Source organism: Phoenix dactylifera, chromosome 13 (genome assembly GCF_009389715.1).
Source record: "Phoenix dactylifera cultivar Barhee BC4 chromosome 13, palm_55x_up_171113_PBpolish2nd_filt_p, whole genome shotgun sequence".
Lineage (NCBI taxonomy): Eukaryota > Viridiplantae > Streptophyta > Magnoliopsida > Arecales > Arecaceae > Phoenix > Phoenix dactylifera.
In genome coordinates, this window is record NC_052404.1 from 9,563,480 (window position 1) to 9,573,433 (window position 9,954).

A 9,954-nucleotide genomic window follows, 5' to 3' on the forward strand; every position below is an offset into this window, starting at 1 on the left:
TCAGATCTATACATTGAAGTTGCTCTTAGTGAGTAGGTCCCTCAAATGAGTGGTTTTAAGCTTGAACTGACTCATCGTTCAGTTTTTTCTTCAAAAAAATACAACCATGATAAACTTTTAAGATTTGTAAAACCATCCTAAGGATATGCATAGTCTTGCCATTGAATATGGGTATCCAATCGGTCGAAAAGACCGATTTGAAGAAAGACAGCATCTATCTTTCTTTTTTGTTTATTAATTTTTCAGATTAAAAATATGATAAGGATGTCACCACCAATCTAGACTCCCCTATGCGAATCAACTGATTTAAGACTTGTTTGCAGTAATTTTTCTTTAATTTTTTATTCGGTTTACTTGCAATTTATTATTACTCCCTCTAACATTGCAAATACTTGAATAGTCAATTAAGCAAGGAATGAAAGGAAATTTAAATATATTTTTTTATCACATTTTCCTCTTTTAAACATATCAAACAAGGATTTAAATCTCTCACACCCGATTAAACTAGGGAAGTTAGTAAAGGCTGCCAATATATTTTAACTATATTTCATGATCTCAATAAAATTTCCACTCCAACTTTGTGGGGACCCATGTCAATTTGATTCCTTGTCCTAGTCAATTGTCATTTCTCTATTCTTACTTTAGACAAGTTAGACACAACCATATTTGATGATGTTGGATGCAAAGTAGCCTAGGCTATTTTACCAGCAAGTTAAAAGCAAAAAAAAAAATCCCCCCTTTTTTTTGTTATAAAGAAAACAAATTCCATGCTTTGCTCAAAACATGGCTGAAAATTATGCAATAAAGAATTAGACCTCATTTTCGACGGCTACTAAGGGAGTATGATGTCTCTCAGATTGTGCACGTGTTTCAGAAGACGAACGGAGCTATTGATTGAGTTGCTTTCTTTGCTGCCCATCATTTTAGAGATATTTTATAGACCAGCCCTATTTCTGTTCCTCACGTGAGACTAGTATGAGCTGCTGATGTACTAAAAAAAAAACCCGGACCTCATCAAAACACTACAAGCAAAAAAACCCCGACCTCATCAAAACACTACAGCTTCATCATGTTCTCCAGGCAACTGCTTGGGCCGTCACACATCTGTTATGAAGCTAAGCCGACGGCAACGCTGGAACCGTCCGGAAGCCCGTGACGACGAAAGGATTTGTGGGCCACCACGCAGGCCAATGCGGTAGGGCCCTTGAGGGAGTCTCGATCCGTTTCTCGTTCGCTGATGGTGCTCTTGGGGCAGGACCCACCATCACATGTTAACGTTACAATGCCCGTTAGCCAAGCGAGCATTGCCGATGGGCAATACACTCACGCTCCCATCCACTTGGGCTGTCACTTCAGCTGTCTCCTAGCAATTTGAGATTAATAAAATAAAAGCAGACGCTGATGCATCAGTGCAAAAAGCATCAGAGGGATCTTTGACACTTTGTTGCGGATGGTGGGCTCCCGTCTCTCGCCACCCGCATAATTTATCCAAAACCTACCTGGTGTATAGTTGATGTGAGACTAAACACATATCTACATAGATTCTCGCATATTATTTTTATATCAGTTCTAGCATCTTTATCAGATTAAGGGTCCAAATCTATTCGTATACAATTATAAATACGATAAATCCAATCGTCAACATCAGGGTTAGCTCATAGTTAATCCAAATAGACACATATTGTACGGTCTTCTAGTCCATAGGTCCACTCTAAAACTAATTATAACAATCCAGGATCTCATCAAAAAAGATCCACCCACATCGGCTCAACACATGTCCATATAAATCTTAACACATCATCTTGTTTGCTGGTTCGGTAATATTGCAAGGGCTTGTAGCAAAGGTTTTAGATCGTGCATAAAGGGTATATGTTGGGTGGCTGATGAATGATGCGGATCTATATGAGAACGCAAGACTCTTGGGAGTACTTGCATTGCTTGGCCCAGCATCTAAGCATAATTAGAGCTTCAAAACCTGGTTTCCCTTACGCACGGCAATATTTGGGTGTAATTGTACGGAATATAGATGTCGCAATATTTTGATCATTTTCTCTTGCTCAACACCAATCCACTTCTATATACTAGAGTCAGGCACGATCGATGCACGTACATATAAAGTTTTTTTTTAATAAAAAAATCAAGATATTTTTACAGAGTTAAGACATATGAGTAGATACTTTTTATTTTACGCATAGCCTATACAGTTTTTATTGATAAGTAGTTTTAATTAATAAGAGTTTTGAATATATAAAAAATTTTGTTGATAAGAAAAAGTTGAGAAACTTTAGTTTTCATAGAATTCTAGAATCCTCGTGGATTTAATTGCATTATGGTATCCACAAGGCGATCTCACATCCCTTCTAATATGCATCAGGGTCATGGCCTTCTAATATCCATCAGGGTCATGGCTTTCCAAAATCATAGGTGCAAGATGTACATGTACAAGTCTTCGGCAACAAGTAGAGCCCTGATTTTTATTGCTGCGCCTGTCACAGCTAATCAGAGCTTTTTTTTTCTTTAATAACATATGAAGACTTCCTGTTATCACAAAACATTCTTCTACATTTTCCCAGTCTTTAGTCACCCACTGAAGGATGCAAAATGCTAGATGCTTAGCTGAATGAGAGCTTGATCGAGAGGAGATCAGATCAACAGAAATAAGTGAGCCATTGACGGCGCTACAAAGTTCACTTCTGTTCGTGAAAGTAGATGCTCTTATACAATAACTTCATCTTTGATTAACAGAAGCAACGAAAGTAAATAGTCCGATCCAACTTCGTACAGAATGACTACAAATATAGATGTTAGCATAATTTGAAGGATCACGTAATAATCTGCATTACCTATAATATTTTTCTTTATTAGCGTGATCCTATATCCTATATTATTATTCTTTGTTAGGATAATCTTGTTAGAGTAATTTTAAAGATCATATAACAACTTATATCACCTATAATATTTTTTTTTGTTAGCATGATTATATATCAGCTTATATTATTTTTCTTATAGTATATATAACCTTTAAAATATACGGATATGATATTTTAGGGATCACATAGAGACATTCCATGTATCTCAATTTCTTCAGTCATGGCCATGGGAATGTTGCTTCTATAATAACCATTGCCTACTCTACCATAGACTGATGATATGATCTTCCTTCAGATTGGTTCGTGGCCATTTAGAACGTTGCCCATGCTCAGAACTTTCCTCCAAGACTGGATGGCAGTGGGTGGCAGAAATAGACTTGCCACAGCATCCCTCTCATGCACCATTACTTGTTGCTTGGTGTCAAAATCCTATACAAGCTGAGAGAGAGAGAGAATTATTTTTGCTGGTATTATTATTTCATTGGCAACTTGGGTACCAAAGAGATGGAGTCAAATTTATGTGGATAGTAACTGGTTATTGTGAAATTTCAAATGTTAATGAAAGAAGGAATGGAAGGACATAGCAAGCGAAAACAACAGGAAAATGTTCGCAAGGATGAGCAGTGACAAATAGTAACCAAATTAAGGTGCATTGCTAAATAATACAATAGTGAACTATCTTATTAGACGTAAGTCGCCCTAATGGGAATCCATGGTTCATGATATCAGCATATTTGAAATGCAGATGCTGATGCAAGTCCATGACCTGATTGGCTTGTCAATGACTAGGCAGGGCAAGGAATTTAAAATGGATAAACAGAAACCTCTATTCATAGATTGAAGAACCGACTGCTGTGAATGCTACTTCATATGGTCAATGGGAAAAATCAACCTGGAACACTTATGGAACAATGCGTGAGTACTTAAATGAAAGTCCCTGGTATATATGGTAATAAGTCGCCAATATTTTGCAGATGCAATTGGGAGAGAGGTCCTGTGGTGTGCAGAAAAGCAAGGCTGCAACACTAGCATTGATGGTCAAGTAACATAAGGACATAAAGGTGCCTTATGAATCTAAAGGGCTGAACATGAGTAAGGGTCAATTGCCTCCAACATAGATGATGCCCACATATGTAGGGTCAACTGCCTCAACTACACTTTGATTAAAAATAAAACATGATTTATTTCTGAACTCTTAACTGATCCAACCTAGGTTTATATGAAATAAAAGATGAATGGAGTTTAGGATTATTTATTCTTTTATACATAAGTTCAAAAGGTTTTATTATTTAATACAACTACCATAACTGACAAGCCTTTTTCCCATTTATACAGGCTTTGTCATCACAATTATTATGTAATCCCTTCTATATGCTTAATCTGTTTGAATCATATTTAGCCAATCTCCCTATAAAGGTTTGAACCTGACTACTAATGATGATATACAATAGTTTTTTAACTGTCATCAATAAACTAACAATACATCTGTCGATACCTCTGGATCTCCTACACATGAATGAGAAGTTGAAACATTTAAACCTCAAACCCAATAAAGTTGGTTACATCAATGAGTGATTTTACTCCAATTCATGTGGTAGTAGAATTCTAAATATATTCTGACATATGACCTGAAGTTATCTTCAAGTTGTCTTATCTCAAGTGCAAATTGTGCAACAGAATAATCCTCAACATATATCAACACCAGAATGAAAACAAAAAAAATATATAGAGTGGGTTGATCAACTCCTCTTAACTTTTTGAGCGACAACTTTTAATTATTACAATTTTACCAGAAAATAGTAAAACAAATAAAGCACACTCAAGCTCTCTCTCTCTCTCTCTCTCTCATGCGCACATGCACTAACAAGTTCCAAAATTCTTGCCTCTCTCCATGAATGAGCATACCCATCCATACTCATTTGAGAGGACGACCATCCCCAAACTTCTCACCCGGTAACATCACAGCCATGCAACATCTCCTTTGGCTTCATGCATGACTGCAGATCCCTTATTAATTTAGATTATAACCCAACTTTCTATCCATGATTACGATTTTCCATACCTTATGAAAGATCAAATATCCATTGAACTGCCTCTCTTAACAAGATCAAGATCACTACATCCGCCTATAGCCTCTCTATTCATGTCATCTATCATTGTTAAGCTTCTCAGATTGGATTGTTCGCATTTAAATTATGTGCCTAATACTAATTTATGATGAGTAAAAGATACAAACATAAGGTCAGCCAATGTTCTAGGATCCATCAAACTAAACCAAGCCTAGGCTCCCTTGTCTTAAAGGTTGTCTCCTTCACACCCCGAACTCATATAACTACCCCTAGGATACTTCATCACATATTTATCCATGTCTCTACACCCATGTAAAGGTTCTCTCTTTCTTTAAATTATGGTCTTGATAAATGACTTCCTGTTATAGAATGGAATACATTATTGAGATCATTATTGATTAAACCATGTCACCATGTTCTTCCATAAATGCATGATTTAACTCTTTTTAACACACAATTATTGGTGCCAGTTTGTTGATAGATTCACCAACCTCAATAATCAAAATCAGACTACCAACTGCCTCAGTTTCAGAATTGATAATTGCCCCAATTTGAGACAAGTGTGACCTCTAGAGGTTTATGGTGTTGTCTAGAGAGCACTCAAGGTTGAGTAAAAGATGCTAGAACACACACAAGTTTGAGAATATTATTTAAGTAGAATCACAAGTTAATTCAACATATCTAACTGTTAGTTCTGTACAAATGAATACAACATTAGCAATTGGTGAGTTTTGGAAGTCAGATGAGGCCTCAACCTGCAGCCAACCTAGAAGAATCAAGTATTTTCTGTAAGAACAAGGTAACTCCCGCAAATATCTTTGAAAATGAACCAGGTATTTGGATGTGATCATGTAGTTGAGAGGGAACATAAGGGAAAACTCAAATGAGATACAAAATGAAGCTCAAATAAAATCTGCCCCAATGCCGCTGTCTTGCTCTACACATTGCAAGGAGACACTCTCCTATAAAATAGATTACAACGCCTTAAATAAGTTTACACTTCTTGACTTTTAGAAAAAAAAACCATCTTAATATGCCAAAATGTTGCATAAAAAAGAGAAAACTAGTGAAAAGCATAGAAGTATGCAGCATATTGCAGTTAGGCATTCACAAAAAATAGATAACAGCTTGTTGAATGGATTTGTAGTTAACTACTCCTCAATATATGACTATCCATTAGAGTTTTCATATATTGTTGAATCAATAGATATGGATGGCATTAAAACTGAAAAATATTGAACTCAGGAAAGGAAACATAATAATGTTTCCCACTGATTGCTAGTTGGGTAAATATTATAGGAATTATATGTAACAGAACATTTGTGCAATCATACTGTATATGCATCACACCCATATATATAAAGTGTCTTTATAGTAAATAATTGATAAAAACATTTGGGCAATGATGACCAGAAGGATTAACCAAACACTCCCGGACTATAGCACATTTAAGAACCTCGATTAAAGAATGAAAAATGATATTGATCTGAACTGCAATACCATAAACATCCACAAAAATCAAATGTCTTAGCTAATGCCAGAGCAGCAATGAAGCATATTAACATGTTAATCCAGTATATCTAGAAAAACGACCATAACAACTTACGTATTTGATACTTTTGTTCAAAAGAGCCATGCTTTATTTAAACCTACTAGGAATCATATTACAAAATACAGCAAGATACAAAGATGAAGATCACCATCAGGTTGAAAGAAATAGCAGACCCCAAATTATGCATACATAAACATCTAGCTCGAAAGGCAAAGAAGGAAAACATATATATTACAATGAGGCAATATCATAAAAACTGGTTGTATTCTCACATAGAAGAATGCTATCTCTAGCACTGACCTTCAGCAAGTAGGAACCATCCTGTCTCCGTGCTGGTCGTGACCACTTTATCCCGCAGAAGAGTGTATTCCTCATACAATTATACAAAGCGTTGGTAAGATTAGTCTTCGATAAGTAGATGCTGTTTTCCCAGGGCAGAGTTGAAGTTGCAATCAGAGGAGGATATTTGGACTTGAAAGTCCCCCGAGACAATATGGCCTTCAGGCCATTCTAATTCTTACATCAGTCTTCACCTTCCCCTTCATTTGAACTCCTTTGTAGTTCCCATCGTTCATAAATTCTACTAAAACACTTGTATTTTAGCTTCTAGTCGACATCAAAGGTGAGATTCCCCAGAGACAAATTCACGCAGCCAGAGAAGTGAGTTTCCCTTGCAGCTTCTATCTTTGATGTCCCATTCCACAAGTGAGATATGCAACGGCAGGAGATAGAAATCTATGGGGCTTTGCAACTGACAAGCTTGCGAATCTGAGTGTGGATCCAACCAGAGGTGCAAATTGGCATCAACAAACCAAAAGTCTATACCATCAGTTAACCAAAGGCTGACATTGTGCAACTGGGCATCTAAGAGAGGGACAAGGAATGGCGGCAGGTCTACATTGCAGGACGGAAGATCGAATGCCCCGAGAGCAACAACCGATGCCCAGAACAATGGATTAATCCCCCCCCCGGTGAATGTAACAGGGAATGACACCACGGAGCCAACGAATTGCCCATCAATTTTTGCGACAACCTCCCAGACTATGCCATCGCCTCTTCCAGTAGTGAGATTGTTCTTCTTGATGATGTATTCATCGGGAGGATTGGAATACCGGAATTCATCGACATAGATCTCAAGTGCTGCCTTCTAAGTATTGTCTGGGATGTCGATATTCTTGAAATACAAATCGGATTCGTTTTGAATTCGAAAACAGAAACCACCTTCGCTGTCTTCGTTGCAAATGGGGATAATGAGAACATCCGGCTGTTCGTACAAATTAAGAGAATACCTTTGCCTTGTTTCTGCGTGGATTTCCAGCTTCCACCGAAGAAAAATCTAATCTTTCCTCAATCTGACCCAATTCCACCTCTCCAGTAATTGAATAACTGGAATCTTGAGGCTAAAACCCTAACCCTAAACGTTATCCACCCTGCGGCTCCTCCTCCCCGTCCTGATAGAAATCAAGAGATACTTTCACAAGCTAAACGCCATAATAGACGTCGTTGACGATGTTATCATAGCGACGGTGGCGCTGAGAAGGCGGAGGAGGGTGGAGTAGCGGGTGGCATCCTTGCGGGCACGTAAGAAGACGCCGGACTCGGTGGGATCAGCGGTGCTCGTGCGGAGGAGCTCGGCTCCGTCGAGCCACACGGCCGCGATGTGGTCGTACTGCTCGCTGGAGCAGACGACGGAGAGGTCGAGGACAACGTGGGCGCATGGGGCGGGGCAGCCGCCCGGCGGCAAGTAGGCGGCGGAGGCCGGCGGGATCCAAGTGTTGGCGGAATCGTCGCGAAGAAGGGGAAGGGAGCATGAAGGGCACTGGTTCGCGGAAACAAAGCGCAAATAGCCATACCGCTCCATGGCAGTGGAATATATTACGGGTAATTAATTCCCCAAAGACCAAAGACTATAACAAAAAGTCCTCTCATTGACCGTAACTAAAATTTGCGGTCCAACAACTTCACTAGATTTAATTCCATCGAAGCCACATAATATATTTCAATGGATGATGCGTCATTAAAAAAAAAAAAAACTAGCTCGTCGATATAATCATATAGCCATCGGTGGAGGCATGGTGGAACCATTTTCAACCATGATGGCACCATTTAGAGGTCTTTCTCCATGCGCTTAACATGAACCAAGTAGTTTGGTGCAGTCTCCTGATGCTTAATTTTCTTTTAGAAAAAATTGTATTTATAAGACTTGGAATGTGTTTAGCCTAGCTGGAAAATTATTAATTGCTCAAATTCATGATCACCTTCAATCCAATAAGTTTTTTTGTTGTTGTTGTACAGGAAGATGAACGCAAGTCATTATAATTTGGTGAAAATGTAAAATAGTGAAGTAAATATACTTATTTACAATCCAACAAGATCTTTACGAAGGTCTCTTTGGCCAATATAGTTTATCACTAATCAAAATTGGAGTTAAGATGAAGATAGAACTACGCCAATAATAGGCTTTTTATCCCAAAAAAAGGCTAAAAATCATAAAATTGCCATGAAATAATTATTGGGATGGACTAGAGGCAAAAAAGAAAGGAATAGTCTTCTTAGCCACGGTCGCTGAAGGTTTAGTGGCAATATTTATATTTTGATTCAAAAAATATTTATGATGTTAAAAAAATATCTCTAAAAAATAAAATTACATGCATGTATGGATAAATCACGAACTATACAATGCAAGAGCTAGAGTAGTTAGATATGATTCATCTTTATAAACTAATAATAGTGACAAATTCTTATCTATTTTCTTTCGCGGTGGTATCTTGCAAGCTGGAGATTTTCTTCTTTTGTTACTTCCAAAAATCAATATCCACAGGTTAAACGAGAATCCTAAAACTTAGATTCACAGGACTTTGTCCTAAAAACCCTCAAGCTTTCAAGCAGTCCATGATGGTCTAAGAAACTCATGCTTATGTTTGACAAAGCAAAGGGTCGTATCCTAAAAAATTTTTATTGAAAGGTACGAAAGAAACAAATAACTACTCATTTCAGCTCAGTCATATTTGTTTTTGAATTTAGGCACCATTTAAAAAAATTTAAAATAAAAATCCTCATAAAACATAAAGCATATCAATCTGCAATTTTTTGTTATTTATAAAATGCTAAAATATCAGCATTAAAAAAAAAAGTGCACAGAGTTCTCTTAATATGGTCATTATTGAACTCTTGCAAGCATGAGCAAGCAATTGGCAAATAAATAACAATACTCATCATTAATAATTTAATAATAATTCAACAAAATCTCTCCCATGTCCATGAAGCAAGGATCTTTCGGGTGCAAAGATTGGTCACAGTTTCCAGCAAAAAGAAGTCATATTTCACATCAATAAACCCCTTTCCCTTCCCTAAGCCAATCTCAGCTGTTTATTCTCACAAATTAATGTAGTCATTCTCATATATTAACTAGCGAACAGGGCAGGGCAGTGACAGTATCATCTCAACTCTGTAACCTCTCCTC